We start from the raw sequence: 17,812 nt of genomic DNA, 5'->3' as shown, positions 1-17,812 counted from the left end.
AATGAACCTAAATGTATATGAGTTTTACATGTAATAAAGCAGCCTTGTTAAAATTTTTAAATTTTGGTATCATTAATCTACAGTTACATGAGGAACATTATGTTTACTAGACTCCTCCCATCACCAAGTCCCCCCCACAAACCCCATTACAGTCACTGTCCATTAGCATAGTAAGATGCTATAGAGTTACTACCTGTCTTCTCTGTGTTGCACAGCCCTCCCCGTGCCCCTCCCCTCCACATTATACATGCTAATTGTATTGCCCCCTTTTTCCCCCTCCACCTTATCCCTCCCTTCCCACCCATCCTCCCCAGTCCCTTTCCCTTTGGTAACTGTTAGTCCATTGTTGGATTCTGTGATTCTGCTGCTGTTTTGTTCCTTCAGTTTTTTCTTTGTTCTTATACTCTACAGCTGAGTGAAATCATTTGGTGTTTGTCTTTCTCTGCCTGGCTTATTTCACTGAGCATAATACCCTCTAGCTCCATCCATGTTGTTGAAAATGGTAGAATTTGTTTTCTTCTTATGGCTGAATAATATTCCATTGTGTATATGTACCACATCTTCTTTATCCATTCATCTACTGATGGACACTTAGGTTGCTTCCATTTCTTGGCTATTGTAAACAGTGCTGCAATAAACATAGGGGTTCATATGTCTTATTCAAACTGGGTTGCTGCATTCTTAGGGTAAATTCCTAGAAGTAGAATTCCTGGGTCAAATGGTATTTCTATTTTGAGCTTTTTGAGGAACCTCCATATTTTTTTCCACAATGGTTGAACTAATTTACATTCCCACCAGCGGTGTAGGAGGGTTCCCCTTTCTCCACAACCTTGCCAACATTTGTTGTTGTATGTCTTTTGGATGGTGGTGATCCTTACTGGTGTGAGGTGATATCTCATTGTGGTTTTAATTTTAAAGCAGCCTTTTTAAATTGGTGGGTAAAGGATGGCTAATTCAATAAAATGTGTTGGGGACATTGGCCAAACAATTGTTAAGAATGAAGCTGGCTTACTTATTTAATTCATATAATAAGCTTTAGAAGAAAAAAATGTAAAAAGACAAAGAGGAAGGAAGATGAAGTGTGAGGAAGAGGAGGAGGAAAATTGTCTAAACAAGTGGGAGACAGTGTAGGAAACATCATTTTGGAGGTGGGAGGTAGAGTGGGAGGGCCTCCAGATGCTTGACATGAGCACCTGAAACTGTGGGAACACCCAGGAGGGGTGTCATCGCCACTTGAGGGGGACACACACTCTTCAGTACAGAGATTCCCTGATGATTCCCGGGTGTTTGGAAAGTTTAGGATTCTGATGAGTCGTCTTTGGGGAACAGAGAATTTTGTTTGTGTGATTGAAGGATAATAGTAAAGCCATGAATGAGTTCAAGCAGTATTAGATGAAGATACCAAAATGAGGTCAGGAGAACATGAAGGAAAACCAGATTTATTTATTTTCCTTTGGTATATTGCTTGTAAAGTGGGGAGGCATGTAACTTATAGGGTTTTATTACTGAATTTTGTTTTGTCTACCTTTCTTCTGAACCTTAGGCCATTCATGTGCTGACCCATAAAGGTGAGCCCTAGCTCTGCCAGACTGGGGCTACACCTCCTACGTTCCCAAGCTGTTCATGTCCTCATCCTGTATCCTTAACTCTGAACTTTTTTTCCTGCAGTTTTAGCTGCTGCCTGACTGTGGTCCAAAGGTCTCCTGTTCTGCACCCCAGTTTCCCCAATAGCCTTTGACTTGGTGGGCTTGTGGCTCCCAATACTCCTGTTGCTCTTGAAGAACCCAGCTCCCAGTGATGGTTCCACAATATCAGGGTAACTGGCTATGACCAAGCCTTCCTTGCCTGCCACCTCGCTCCACCTCCACTCCCTACACCACTTCCTGTGATGGGGTCGGGGTGCCAACACATTTAATGTAACAATTGCCCCGCACTCACACAATTTTGTGTCTATAAATGCTATGAAGGTGGTGATAATTTTTAGAAGATTTCAGAATCTGTAATCAAACCTATATCTTCTGAGTCAGTAGCATCTTTATTGTCATTTCATACCTGCCACTGTGCTTCAAACTTTAAAATCTAGGGACTTTGAACTAGTGATATGTAATTTTTGTACTTACTGATTTCATTTGCTTACATTTTTTCAGACCTTTAAGAGATTTCATCCCTTTGCACCTGAGCTTGCTGTGGGACAGAGAAGGATGTGGACAGTCCCTCACTCCAGAAGCTTTGTTTCGCCATCTGGTTACAGACCCTTTTTCCTGCAGTGCCATGTGTGAAAGGCCTCTCTGAGTTTAATTTGTGCCAGTCCATTGCCTCCCCTCGCATCTCCCAACAGCACCCTCCAGCTTTGTTTGCTGAATGAGAGTATGTTCAATGTGAGATGTCTTATTTCTAGTAAATGTGTAGTTGTGCTTGAAGCCACTCTAGAGTTTTTGAGATTTCTCTGGGGAGTTTAAGGAGATTTTTAGTTTCTTCTCCGGCAGTTCAAGTTGTCTTCTAATAAGCTCAGTTGTTACTCTCTTCACCTGTTCCTGAGATCTTAAATGCAGTAGTTTGGAAAATACCACCCATCTATGGCGTGTAGTCAAATGGAGTCTCTGAAAGGCTGCTAGGTTGATGGCAGCAGCACGGTCTTGAGGGATGACGACTCATCAGCATTATCGGTACAATGGTGTATAGACTGAGGTTAGTCTCTCACTTTAGATTAGGCAGAGAGTCAAGGGGCGGGGAGGGAGAAAGATCATGACAGGAAGGGCCAGGGGAGTGGGACTTGGGATAAATATGCAGCTACAGTCTTCTTTGGGTCCATCAAGGGAAAGACCCAGGATTCTGTAATGAAAATAATGCTGATAGATGAATCTGACTATGTGCTAGGCACTGTTCTAGGCTCCTGGTAATTGATACCATTTAGTAGAAAGTTTATGGGCTTTGAAGACAAATACAGCTGGATCTCTCACTTGAGGTTATAATCCTGGGTGAGTGGCTTTTTGAAACCTCAGTTTCTTCATCTGCAACTTCCTCTGAAGGATAGTAACGGGACCTGCTCTAACACTGGGCCACAGCAGGCCCTCTGTGGTGCTTTTATTTCCTGATCCTTCATTGACTCCTCTTGGCTTGGGCATGGCACGCCCCATCTCAGCCCTGAGCATGTCCTCTCCAGAAGGCAGAATTAGGGACAAAGGATTTTACAGAGTTGCTGGTTTCGGCTCAGGAATTAAAGGAACAACCAAAAATGAACACTCAAAGCTGCCCAGTTAAGAAATGGGCTGGCCCTGTGTCAGCGAAGCCCCAGTGCCTGGGACAGTCCCAGCTGAGGCCCACTGTCCTAAAGGACACGCCTGGGCACAAGGAGGGGTCAGCAAATTCCTTCTGTGAAAGGTCGGATGGTAAATATTTTGGGATTGTGGGCCATATGGCCCCTGTGGCAACTACTGATTTCTGCCAAGGTAGTGTGAAAGCCATAGACAATACTGTGGCTGGGTTCCAAAAACCTTTATTTACAAAAACAGCAGCAGGCTGAATTTAGCTCATGGCTGTAGTTTGCTTACCCCTGGACTAGAGGATCACTAGAGGTTCCTTCCCCTTCTAAAATTCTGTTATTTTCTGAGTTCAAAAGTCATCTCTATTTCAGGTATATCTAAGTATGGACATTCAAGGTCCAAGCATAGAAAGAGTACATTTCATTGTGGGTTAATAAACTGTACTGACTAAGGCAAGTTCTTTGTTGCAATTTGATTATGCAGTATTTAAAAAGTATTAATAATTTCTTAAAAGATACATGTTCGTGCTGTAAGAATTCAACAATACTCAGAGGACCTTTTTACTCTAAAGAGAAGAAAAGACAGATCACCTGTTGTACCACCAAGCAGAGATGGCCATAGTTAAGATTTGCTGAATAGTAAATAACAAAATCTATACTGTGTGCCCTGTCAGACTTTTTTATTTAGGGCAGTGGTTCTCAAGTGGGGACAGGTCTATCCCCCAGGTACATTTGCTAATGTCTGGAGATATTTTGGGTTGTCACACTGGGGAGTAGCTACTGGCATCTAGTGGGGTAGAGGCCAGGGATGCTGATAAACATTGTACAATACACAGGACAGTCCCCCAACAAAGAATTATCCAGACTGAAATGTCAAGAATGCTGCAGTTGGGAAACCTTTGCTTGCACCTATTTGATGCATTATCTGTACTTTTAAGAAACAAAAATGGAATCAAAGGTACATAATCTCTTGTAATCTTTTCCTCTGCTAATCAGTAAACATCTGTCCATGTATATAGACCCATCTCTCTATTGTTAAATCCCATGTTCTCCCTTCTTTCATGTGGCTGTGCTATGACTTTAACGTCTTCCTTATTTTCAGATACTTAGGTTATTTCTAGTTTTTTGTTTTTGTGTTTTTGTGATTATGAACAATTGTATGAAGAGAATTCTTATCCATAAATAATCATGTGTTTTGTTAAATATTGTACTCCAGTGACTTTCACTGTGCCCAGAGTAGGGTAGATATTTGATATGTGTGTCTCAGGGCTGAGCTTCAATTTCTTTCTCATTCCTTTGCTCCTATAGTATTTGTGGTCAATTCCCTGCATGTTCCTTTGACTAAGGGGCCTTATTTCACCTCAAGTCCTGAAGTGAAGAATAGATAAATCAAAGCATACGTGTGCCAGGGGTAAAGCTGACTGAGGAGAGAAGGCACCAGCGTGGGAACAGAAGCATGTGGTAGCCGCTGTACTGCACTGAATGACCCAGACTCCATTTGAGATCTCCGTGCTCTAGCTGGCACAACCTGCAGGCATGGTTATCTGGGCGTGGGCCAGGCCAGAGGGCACCTGGATTGACACCTGACGACGTGGGATGCAGGAAGAAACCATGGCCACGATTTCTAAATCATGAATATTTATGCTGTGCATCCTATATACTTCTTAGGACAAGAAGGGAGCAATTTGATGTAGGTTTGGAGCCAAATGTTAGTGTTTGTCATGGTACTGGGAACAGAATAAGTGTGCAGTAAACACTTGGGGAAGTACTGAGGTTGTGTATCTGCCATCTCTATAATTTTCCTCTGGAATCATTCTCTGGGCAAACCCTTGGAGCCTTTATTGTCTCTTGGATTGATCCTCTAATTTTCTTATCTTTTGGTACTTCTGTTTATGTATGTTTTTTTCTTCTTTTGCTCTACACTGAGGAGGACTTCCTCATATATTATGATGCTTCGATTGAATTTTCAATTACTTTTATCATATATTTAACTGCCAAGAGTTATTTCTCTTTCCCTTATCTCACTGAGGGTACATGTGCTAGTAACATCAGGTGTGACCAGAACACTCAGTCGCTCCTCTCTACTGTGCCATGGGGTAGGTAGTATAGCAGTGGTGAGTCAGTCAATCAGTTCTTAAGGGCATGTTTGTCTAATTCTTTCTTTTTCTCCAGCATATTTGTTCATATCCTGGGGAGCGCATAGGAGCACCAAACCTGGCCCCAGGTAGGGATGGAGGTTGGGACTGGGTTGTTAAGCAGAAAGAAGCAGGAAAACGTGTGTGTGTGTGTGTGTGTGTGTACCTGTATATATATTTGTGCAAGTGTGTGCATGCATGTGCAGTCATCCCAAGCGCTGCTTCAGATGCTGTTTGGTGTCTTGTGCTTCTTTCTCATTCTGGCAATAGGGTGGGCTAGTCTGGATTGAAGGACGGTCGATGGCTGACTCTATAAGGCATTATAGATGCTTCAGCCATGACTGAAGTATTTACGTGGCCTTCTGAAAAATTCAAGTAGAATATCATCTTCACTTTTCTCCTTAGTTATAGAGATTGGCAGCTCAAAGCATACGGCATCAATGTGTAATTTTAGGGAAAGTAGATTAATATGTATGCCACCAGGCAGCGGTTTAATTTATGGCATTGGATGGCTAATGGGAGCAACCAGAACTCTGGAGTTACTTTCCTATCAAATATGTCAGAATTTATACCACTTATTTACTCAGATGAGAAATTCTTCTTTAGGAATGAGGTAGTAAAAAGGCTGAAGTTTGATGGGACATACAGAAATGTTGCCTGCCTGCCTTCCTCCCTTACCTCCCTGTCTCCTCTATTTCCCTATCCCTTCCTCTCTCCCTTTCCTTCTGTCCACAAAACTAACTTCTTAAGAGTTCCCATATGCTACCTGCTGTGCTAGGCTCCTGGGAGGGGAACGGAGTCCAAGGGGCTGCCCCTGGGCACAGGCTCCCTCACCAAGGAGATGGCATATTAAAAAAAGTGCATTTTGAGTATAACTGATTGTGGGACGTAGAAGGTGGGGATGCACAATGTCAACTAAATTCACTGTGGTAATAATCTCACATATCAAGCCATTGTGTTGTTCACCTTAAATGAATACAGTATTATATGCCAACTCTATCTCAATTAAAAAACAAAGCAAAACAACAGCAAACCAACGCCCCCCCTGCCCCACCCCACCACACACACACACACACACACACACACAAATAAAACTAAAAAAGAAGAGGGGGATGCAGGAGGTAGAACAAGTGTCTTCGTGCTGGTGACAGTGATGAAGGGTGGGGGCATGAGGTGAAGGTCCAAGAAGGCCTCACGGAAGAGGTGAGAGCTAAGTGAATGGGAGAGTGGGAGTAAACTGGGCAGGCCAGGTGGACGTGAGGGTCGGGAGGCAGAGTAGGGGCGCTCGCCGGTGTCGGGAACATACTCAAGGGCAGCTGGATGGCACACTTGAAGAAGGGCGAATGACCTCGTAGAAGGTAAGAGTCTTGGGGGATGAGGAGGCCGGAGCAGCAGGCCTGCGAAGCCTTAGTTGCCATGCATGGGAGCTTGGACTGGGTTTTGCAGACCAGAGGGATCCAATGGAGGCTTTGTGGTTTTTTACTTTTTAATAAACTAATTTAGTACTTACTTAATCATAGAATGTAGAAGGAGTTGTACAAAATGTGCAAGTGATTCCACAATTTGTAAAATGTTAGAGTTGAAAAGGATCTGAAGGATCAAAAAATTGGACATTTTTCTTCCATGTTAATGATAACATTAACACGGGGGAGGCGAAATGAACGTGGACACAGAGCTTTGGAGAACAGCACAGTGCGATTTATTGGAAATTTTTAGAAGCCAAATTAGATTTCCCAGTTCAGTTCAGGGTTATTTATAAAGCCAACAATGTCACTTCCTCCCTTCAAGTACTTTCTTCTATCAAAACTGAATAATCTGTGTGTAACTTTCTTTTTTAAAGACTTAAACCTTTCTTTGACCTGGCTTAGTTAATATGTTTTAGTTCATTTTTTTCATACTTATGTAAAATATTTGTAAATCTATTTTTTGTTATAGCCTATCCTTTCTGTGTATTTTCAAGAGCAGTTATTGCTGTGATAGTAGTTTTTCAGAATAATTAATTGTTTTTCCCCCCATTTCCTTTATTTATATTGTGAAACGTGCACGTATAAAGTTTCCCATTTTAACTCTCAGTGCATACAGGTCAGTGGTATTAAGTACATTCACACTGTTATGCAACCATCACTATTACCTGTCCCCATATAGATTTTCATCTGGATCTGATATCTCACCCTCCTCATCTGAAGCTCTCCCCATCCCCTCAGCAGCTGCCATTACACTTTCTGTATCTATGAATCCCCAATATTTCTAATGAAAAATTTTGGATGTATAGTTAAGGTGATCGAATTGTGCAGAGAACATCTTGTATGCACCACCTCAACTCTACAATTAACAATTGCTGTATTTACATTGCCTCAGATATCTCTCTCTCTCTCTCTCTCTCTTATCCATCAACCCATGTTATTTCCCCCCATAATTTTTTTTTTTGGTGCATTTCAAATTAAGTTGCAGACATCAATATCCTTCTCCTTCAACACTGTGGCATGCATATCTCACCAAGAGTCCAACATTTGTTTATGGTAATAAGTAGATATTCAAGAAATTTCAACAACTGAGGACTGACTCATTCAGATAGTTTAGTGCTTTCAAAAAAGAATTCTGAACCCATTCAGTAGGACAGATAAGATGGGGTGATCTTAGAGGAAATTACTTAAAGGTCTGTTGCAGGCACAGTATAGTAGACCTAGACTCACTCTGGAAAGTATTGAAGGATGCATGAACAGAACAGCATAACAAAACCTAGTTCAAATAAATCTCTCCAATTTAATGAAGTAAAAGGAGTAAAAGCTTTAGAATCCAACAAATCAGGATCATCACCCCAGATATTCTATGTATCCATCTTTTAACCATCTGCCACTTCGATTCATAAAGGATTCGATGTGGCTTATAAGAACATAAGAAAAAATAGACATTAAATAAAATCCATGAGCAGGAATTATGTTAAAATCATTTGAATTTGAGTTTCCTGGCATCTTTAACAAAGGGACAAGTACAATCATTTATGTAATTCTCCTTGTTCACAAGGGGAAAGGCTTTCCAAGGTTATATAACTATGGGCAAGTCACTTCTGTGAACCCCAGTTGTCTCATCTGTAAAATGGGGCAAATAGATGCCTACCCACCTCAGGACTGTGGTGAGAATTATGTGGGTCAGTATCTCCAAAGAGCCTGGCCCTGTGCCTGGTGCACCAGTGCTCAGCAATTGTTTGCTCCTCTCTCCTTTCAGGCCATGTTACCTCGTGACTTGTTCCTACTAAATGTGGAGTATTGAATCCATCAGAATGAAGATTTTAGTAGTTAGATTCTCATTAATTGAGGTTTTAGTGCTCATGACAACTGTTCTTCCCATTTACCCGCCCTTTTTCCAGTGGGAGTCTCCATTGCACTCTTTAATTGCTCATTTTTTCTGAGTTGGCAGAAGTTTGCTGGGGTGTGCTTCATTGTTTTTTTATCTTTTTTCTTTTTATTAATATGCACCAACAGGATAAGGCTATATGGTTTTAAAAAACTGCTCTCAGCATGGGATGCTTTGTTTGATGGCCTAGAGCATTTTCTCTTTCATTTACAATTTTCTAAATGTTGGCCTTAAGGTTGGAGCCATGATCTGCTGGTCTCTGGGGGTCAGGCAGTGGACAACAGACAAGATTGGCAAATACAATTCATTCTAGCTAGATTATTAAATGATTCCTCCAGTTATTTAGGCACCTTGGCACTAGAGTTGGGCTGTCATTTAGCATTCCAATTTGCTGCTTATCACATTGGACTTCTGACAGCCCCAAATCGCAGATTTATTCGACCTTGTTCATTTAGTAGCTAGCTGCATTTAGATGTTGTGATGGTTCGTTTTATGTGTCAACTTGATTGGACTGTGAAGTGGCCAGACGTTTGGCCAAATATTATTCTGAGTTTCCCTCTGAGGATGTTTCTGGATGGGGTTCGCATTTGAATAGATAGACTCAGTAAAGCCGACTGCCCTCTGTAATGTGGGCGGGCGGTCTTCACCCAATTAATTGAAGACCTGAGTAGAACAAAAAGGCTGAGTAAGGGGGAACTCGTCCTGCCTGCCATTTTGAGTTGGGACATTGGTCTTTTCTGGCCTTTGGACTCAGGCTGAAATCCCTGCTTTTTGGTTCTCAAGTCTATTGGTTTTCAGATTTGAACTTACGCCTTTGGTTCTTCTGCGTCTCCAGCCTGCCAATTCCAGATCTAGGGACTTCTTGGACTCCACAGTCTTGTGAGTCAATGCCTTAGTGTATGTATATGTATATTCATATTCACACACACAATTATGTCTATAGCCTATTGGATTTATTTCTCTGGAGAGCCTTTATTAATACAGATTTGCCCTATGCCAGCACATATACCAGAGCTTGGAATAGAACTATTGCTTTAATGAAGATAGAGCATAGGTTATTTGCATAAGACATAGTGGAATGTTTTCCATATCATCGAAAAAGAATAATTTTAAGGCATATATTAATTGCTTTTTATTATGTGATGGTATTCATTATCTTACATAATTCTTACAACAGCCCTACATGGCAAGTTCAGAGCCAGTAATAGGAGCAGAGCCAAGATTTGAATGCAGATGTATTTAATTCAAAGCCTGTGTTCATTCCACTATGATGAGAATCATAAGATGTCAGGGGGAATGCACAGTTTATTCTCTTGGCAGTATTTGATGCTCTCAATGGCTCTATAACTGAGGATTAAACATTTTTGCTTTGGAGATATTTTAACACTTTCTGTTTAACATTCTGTCTGACTTGACTCTGTATTCTCCTCTGATGAGGGCTTTAAAAAAAGTGCATTCTTTCCCTGGCTCTGGGAAAGGAGCCTTGCCTGCTCAGTGATTGAAGGGGTTCATGGGGCTAGAGGTGGGAGAGCATCAGTGCATAAAGATGACCCACCAAAGAAGGGGGTGAGTGGGGGTTTCTGTGGTCCCTTAAGTCTGGGGAACACTGCAGACTGTATTCCATTTTAGAAGTTTATAATATACCTTAGCATGTGAGAGTTCTCATGTCTTCCAGTAAAGTGCCCTCTTCATATTTTGTAACCTAGCATTTCTATAATTTATTTGATCAAAGGCCATTTTTGTGATGCCAGTTTATAATTCTATGTGGCATATTAGGGGAAATACTGACCTAAGCAAGGGATAGATGTTTGGACTTGGTACCTGTTAAGGCTGGGGAGGCGCCAGGTGTGAAGGGCCTTGCATTGTGCTCTTCTGTAGACACTTTACTTGCAGCCAAGTTGTTTAGGTCTCATCTGGGGTGAAGACCTGCAGGGTGCATTCACATCTGCATAAAGAGAGTTAATGCTGATACACCTGCTTCTAAAGTTCAAGAAGCAGAAGGAGCAGCTTCCCTAGAAGAAAGAATCAAATTCTGCACACTGAGCTGATAAAAGAACATCTGTACTAGATGCAGCATATTGGGTATATTAGAAAGATGAAGCAAAGCCACACAGTCTATAGAACTAAGATAATAAGTGCTTCTGTCTTGCTTGGTATCCTCTGACCCAGGTCAAGGTCAGTGTGATTCTGCACAAGCACACCACCACCGTGGCTGTGCACTTGACACAGCAATGGAGGGCGGACCACTCCTGCTGGGGGAAGGCTGCTGGGAGTTGCATAGCTCAGACGCCACTGTCTGGAGGGAAGAAACTGAAGAATGAAGGTGGGACTTGTGCGCTTGCGTTGGGGTGCCAGGTCTGCCAGTCCTGGAAACAGGGTCTTTGATTGCTGTCTGACTTCTGCCTCCTCAGAAACACCACTGCTGACTAGTTTCCTTCCCAAGAGGAGTTTCAGTTTTTAGGCAGTCTGAGCATGCAGAAGTATTTTTGAGCTGCAGGACTGTTTTTCATAATGAAAGAATAAGATGATTTCAGCAAGCATTTCTCCAACATTTCCTATATGTTCTGGAGGACAAACTAGCCAAGTCCCTGCCTTCAAAGAGTTTATTTACTACAGAGAGGCAGAGTGTCTTTTAAAGAAATAAGGACAGTAACTTAGTAGAAAGCATACAGATCTGAGCTGGGGATGGGGAAAAGGGGCTGGGCAGAAAGGAGGAATGTCCCAAATAATGGAGGTGGAAGGTTTAACTTGAGGCCAGAGCTGGGAAAACAGCCAGTCATTTTAAGGAAACTCCAGTCATTGTGGCTAGAGTGTAGACAAGGTTGCAAGGCTGATGAGGAACAGTGAAAAACAGACAGAGCTGGAGAGGTGTTGGGGTTAGGGCCAGATGGCCCCTTTGTCATACCACGTATCTGGGATTTTATTCTATGAGTAATAGGGAGCCACTGAAAGATGGAAAACTGGGGAGCCCCAGTATCACACCTACACTCTAGACAGAGCCCCTAGACTTCTCCATGGGGAGATGCAAATGAATGAATTAATAGTAAATAGGGTTTGGGGACTCAGATTAGTTGGTTGGTTGGCAGTTCTACCCACTCGGGGAGGTGTCCTTGTTGCTTTAATGATAACCACTTCCCCTCTTCCACAGCCCATTTTTAAGTTGCACTGAAATAATACAAGTGAACTTGGTAAGCACGAGAAAGAGATTAACTTGCCTCTGAGGAGTAAACATCCACACCCCCTGCACTACAGTCAAGCGAATTGTCATGTGCTTCCGCCGTGGGCTTTTGCTATTCAGTCGTTCTTACAACAGCCTGGTTGCCCTCCACCCTCATTCAAGAATTGAAAGAGACTGTAACTAAAGAGGGACAAGGGGCTTGAGGTCCTGGCATGGGGATTTGAGTGTTGGTGTGCTGGAGGCAACTGCAGCATCTCTTCCCAACTCTGTGTTCAGTGAACAGTGACTCCACAGAAATCAGCGAATGCCACCAAGAAGGACTTGCCTGCCCAGATTGACCTCACACCACTGCAGTGGGGAAGATGCATGAGCAGGAGTCCACGTGCTCCTGCTCAAGGAGGAGCCCCCGCCCCGCTATTTTTGGGTCAGAGTGACATGCTCAGTCTTCCTTTGCATGTGGGCATTATCCCTGAGATTAAGAGGTGAGCCAGACCATTGTGCCTTCCTGTGCTGCAGCCTGTGGAGAGACGTGTAGAGAAAGACTCTGCCCCTTGAGTCCAGCCTGCTGGCAGCATCCAGATCACACAAGCTCGTGCCAAGGGCCTCTCACCCCAGCCACAGTGGGGCTGTCTGTTCAAACACACAGGGCCCAGTGGAGTGATTCATCTGTTTTGGCTAATTTTAACCCTCAGTTTCTTTGATTAAGTCACTGGATGATAAGGGGAGAATACTATCTTCTATGTCATCTGTTGCAGCATAGGCCCCAGGGTGCCACACCAGTGAGACTCCTTGAAGAGGGAGCCCTTTGCCAGTTGACAAGTCACATGAAGACAGCAGCCCTTGGCCTGGCATAGATTTGTCATAGATGCTTGTAGAGTGAATGAGTGAGCAGTACTGGCAAACGGTGTGACCCGGGCTCTGGAGAGGGACCACCACCTTTCTAAGAAGCTATATCTTATCCCAGGCAGCTGCAGTCATTCACTGCTGTCCCTTCAGAAACAGACCAGCCCGAGGCCCTGAGTCACTTAGTCAGGGGTATGGATGATAGCAACCAGGGCAACCCATGCCGTTGACATTTTGCTGCAAACAGACACAAAAGGCAGCTGGCTTGGGCACGCTCACAACTGGCAGGCTGGCTTTAGGAGTCAGCTGGAGGTCTCGTCCTAGTGTGGGACTGAATGTGCAGGAAACTGGGGATTAATGTTCTGCAGCAAATTCTCACCAAGGATTTACTCTTGTGATTGCAGAAGGTTGGCTACTTACTGGGAAGGAAAGAAACCTGCTCTTCTTAAAGGTGAACCCCTTAGGAGCCCGTATTTACCTTAAATGAGGGTGTGTTCTTTTAATTTTCTCAATGACATTTTTAAAGACTTCAGCTATTCTATTGAATTTTCTAGATATTCTCGAAATGATTGCACTTTCCACATACAGGTTTTTGTTTCAAGAGGCAGCAAGGGTGACTATCTTGTCTGGTTTGCCCAAGACTTTCCTTCACTTAAAACTAAAAATTCCAATCCTGGGAACCCTTTCACTTTCAGGCACATAGCAGACGGTCAGTCATCCTAGATGCAGCTGTGGTGCAAGATGTAATTTGAAGCCAGTCATCTGTACTGATTCACTGAATCACTTCGGGTAAATTGCTTAACCTCTCTAATTTTCCTTCTCAGAACAATGGAGAAAGAAATGCTGACTTCCTAAGATGTTGTATGGATTCAGCAAGTCAATAGTGCCATGTCTGTAGTACATGTGCAAATACATTTTGCCTTACAAGAGTTTTTCTATCATCTTGGCTTTTCCATTTTAGTATTTTAAGAAAGCAAACCCATAACAACTGAAGTAAGTGGGAGACTTACCCTCTGCAAACTTCCAGTGCTTTCTGCGTTAACCTCCTGTAAACTCTCTCCTTGGCTGAGCAGTGTGGTCTAGAAGCAAGCTCCAGATTCACTTTTGATGTGTCCAGAGTGGCTGGCTCAACAGTCACCTAGCAGCCTAGGCTAAGGGAGGAATGCCTATACTTTTCAGGGGGAAAGGGGGCAGCCCTGGCTTCTCATTCTTGGTGTCAGATTTGGGTCACCTGGAAGTCAGTGTTTGTCTAGAGCTCCCCAGTAGGGGAATGTGCAAGTACTGAACTGGTGCCCAGCACAGCAGGAGAGCAGATCATGCAGCCTCAGACATGACAGCACATCAGGCAGCCTTAGACATGATGGTAGGGAGTAAGACTAAGGAACACTCTCCAAAGCTTGCTTTTCAAAACTCAAATCAACTGAAACACATACATTTTTAAAGGAACTCCCTCCTTCCTTTCCTCTTTTCTCACAAGGCTCTGCAGAGTAAACAACCCTCATGAAAAGAATGAAACATCTTTGGAAACTGTAAACATATTCTTTCTCTCAGATGGGTTTTGAGGCCTTGCAAATAAGACAGCAGTGTTCAAGGCTTGCCTTCTTAGAATGTAGGGATGAGCCTGAGCAGGTGTCAGCTTGGTTCCTTGGGCCAAAAACCTTGGAGTCATCCTTAACTCCTCTCTTCCTTCCCAAACCCAGGATGTAGTTCTTTCCCAGCCTGGCCAAGTCGCCATCATCTTTTGCCTGAATAACTGACATGGCCTACTGCCCGGCCTCCCCACCTTGCCCTCGGCCCTGCCACGCTCTGTCTTCATGCCAGGAGCCAAAGTCGCCTTTGTAAGGTGGAAGACAGATCACTCCCAGCTCCAAATCTAGCAGTGAGTTCCCATTTCATGCTGAGTAACAGCCACATTCCTCATGCTGACTGACACATGGTCTTTGCACAGCCCCCCATTGCCTCTCCAGCCTCACCTCCTATGACTCTCCCCCCTGCATCTCCAGGCTCCAGTCACACGAGCACCTTTTCCTTGAGCCACCAGGTGTACTTCTGCATGAGGGCCTTTCTCTGACTGTTGCTCCTGTGGCATATTCCTCCGCAGAGTTCACTCTCTCATCTCTTACAAGGCTACGCTCACATGTCACCTTCTGGAGAGGGCTACATTGACTACCCTGGTCAATACTGCAACCTGCCCTCCCCTGTCCACTTACGTCCAGTCTCCCTACTCTGTGTTTCCTATTTTTCATAGCACTTACCACCAACACAGCACATGATTTACTTATTATGCTTGTATCTGTGCTTTAGTCTCAGAGAAGATCATATCAGATGTTCATCAATACACAGGGAGAAAGGGGACAGGCAGATCTGAGTTCGAAGCCACCCTCTACCATTTATTCTCTGTCTGATTTGTGTAAGTAATTTAACCTCTCAGAGGCGTTTCCTCCTCCTCAAAACAGTAATAATGAATCCACTCAGCAAGTATTCAGTAAAGCACCATGTACCATGAAAGGCATTGGAGGTAGAGAGGTGAATACAAAAGACATAGTCCTTGTTCTGTGACTGTAAAGAGGGTTAAATGCACATATGCATATCATATGCTTGGTTGAGAACTTGGCATACATTTGGTGCTCATTAGTATAGTTCCCTTTTTGAAGAACTTGACTATACTTTTCATTAGTGTTCTTCTTTTAGTTCATGCTATTTTCTTTTAGTGCTAAGAAGAGCAAAACCTTTTAAAGCATGCACACATATGCACATGTGTGTGCACACACATGCATGTCATTGAGCCATAGCAGAATTTTCGAGAAAGGGGGTTGAATAAGCTCTTGGAGGGTCCAAGAATCTCCTAAAAATATATGCAAATCATAGTGTTCACATTTTTTAAAAATAGGTAGCGAGCATGTCTGTGGTTTTTACCAGATTCTCAAAGAGTACCCTTGATCCATGAAAGTTTAAAACTTTTCCAAAATCCCATGATCAGTCTGCTATTCCAGGCTTCTCTAAATGAAGATGTGTAATGAAAACTCTGAAATGATGATTAATTCCAGGGTGGAAGATGGCTTTTGTCTGGTATTGGTGCTGAGTCCCCAGCTTCCTGGGTGATGAGAGGAAAGTCTGTGTATGTCAAGGTCATTGTCTTTTGACTCCCTGGTACTGCTGGAATTCAGAGGCTTGCTCCCACGCCAATGGAACTAGCCCCAAGAAGGCTGAGATGACAGCAAGCAGTGCAAGCACAGGTGTTATGAGTGCTTTATTAAACTAGGGTGAGTGCAGATCACAGGGGGCAGAGCCCCTCAGGCCCTCTGCATAATCATGTGTTCTAACTTGGGAAGCCTGCTGAAAGGACTGTCCCAGGGAGATAAGTCCAGAAGTGCTGCTGCTGTTATTATTACTGTCAGCATTATTATTTATGTTGTTAACAACAAGGCTGCTGGCCCACTTAGCTCCATGCATTATTTTCAGCTCTGTGGTGTTTAATCCCAGCTCCCATCATTCTGTCTTCATTTTCACTTATCATTCCTGAAAAATATTTTCTTTAAATTTATTGCAAGGGAAAAATTAGGTGAAAGAATTGAGAGGAATTTGAAAGGCAAGAAAATGGTACGAAGAAGCTCTTTTGTCCTGCCTAAATGAAGCAAGCAAGTAAAATTTTTGCTGCTGTCTTCTCTCCTCTTGGAGAGAAGGAAAAATACTCCTTGGGCAAAAGCAAGAAAATGGAGCTGGGTGGTAGAGGAGGCTCCTGAGTATGTGATGTGCAGGGTTTCCTACGTGGAGTCCCTAACTCGGCTTGCATTCCAGGCATAGCTCAGCATGTCAGCATGCTTGCGTATTCCCTTTGTGTCATTTGAAACCCTTGGGAAGGAAGCATGAAACATTGCTTGAAACCTGTGTAGTACACCCCTCAAGCTCTTGGGCACCAGTGTGACATGCTGTGGCTTTCTGAGGCTGAGGGTCTATTTGCAGAACCTCAAATGAATGATTGTAGCAGTTCCCCTGATGAGAATTGCAAGTTTCTCTCCCAACTATCCAGCTTTATTGAGGTATAATTGACAAATAAAAATTGTATATATTTAAAGTATATGTCATGTTTTGATATATGTGTATATTGTGAAATGATTACTACAATCAAGCTAATTAACATATCTGTCTCATCACATAGTTACCTTTTTATGTGTGTGTGTGTGTGTGTGTGTGTGTGTGTGTTGAGAACACTTAAGATTTACTTTCAAAAGCTGAGAGTAGAATAGTGGTTGGTGAGGGGAGAGAATCGGGACATGGTGGAAGGGTACAAAGTTTCAGTTACACAGTTCTATGTGTTCTGGGAATCTAAGGTACAGCATGTTGACTAAAGTTAATAATACTGTATTGTATACTTGAAATTTGTAAAGAGAGTAGCTGTTTAGGGTTCCCACTGCAGACTCCTTTCTGTTTCAGTATGGTCACTGTCTGTAAGTGTGGCCTTGGGCTAATGTTTTTTTCTCTATTCTACCTGTTCTTATATGTAAAACTGCCTAAAGGTGGCTTGAAGTGGTTTGTAAATACAAAGTCGTAGTACAGTTTGTTGATCAGACACATAGTGTTAGCCTCCCAAATTATACAAAAATACCTCCTTCAGAGAGACACCATAGTGGGATAAGTCAGTGACAGGTTTCAGTTCAAATCCAATTCTGCCATGTACTGTATGACCTTGGGCAAGGTAAGCTGCCCTTGAGGGGTGCATGCTTACAAAGAGGGTAGTATGTACAACACACATAAATTAAGTAGTAGCTATTATCATTATGGCTATACTACTATTATTACTATTACTACTCATGTTGGTGGCAATATCTATGTTGAGGGAAAGGAGAGAGTTTGGACATGACGTAGAGTTAAGCCTGCCCTTTCAGTAACAGTGATGGCTCTGTCCACATGTGGCCTTTTTGAGTTGTATTTTGACAACTGCTCAATTACCTACATAGCTGAAAAATATGTCAGCCATGGGTCCCGGTGCATTATTGATGTTGGCCCTTTTCTTCCACCTTCATTGCACGGTCCTTGTCT

General features: G+C 43.0%; 1 protein-coding gene across 3 annotated transcripts in view; it reads left to right on the top strand.

The window, feature by feature from the left end:
* The window catches only part of PDE1C (phosphodiesterase 1C), a 479,464-nt gene that overhangs the window by 143,164 nt on the left and 318,488 nt on the right, over positions 1-17,812 (top strand). The window lies entirely within an intron of this gene.

This window comes from Manis pentadactyla, chromosome 7 (assembly GCF_030020395.1).
Source record: "Manis pentadactyla isolate mManPen7 chromosome 7, mManPen7.hap1, whole genome shotgun sequence".
Lineage (NCBI taxonomy): Eukaryota > Metazoa > Chordata > Mammalia > Pholidota > Manidae > Manis > Manis pentadactyla.
The sequence above is the reverse complement of the archived record's forward strand: the minus strand, read 5'-3'. Positions and strand labels throughout refer to the sequence as shown.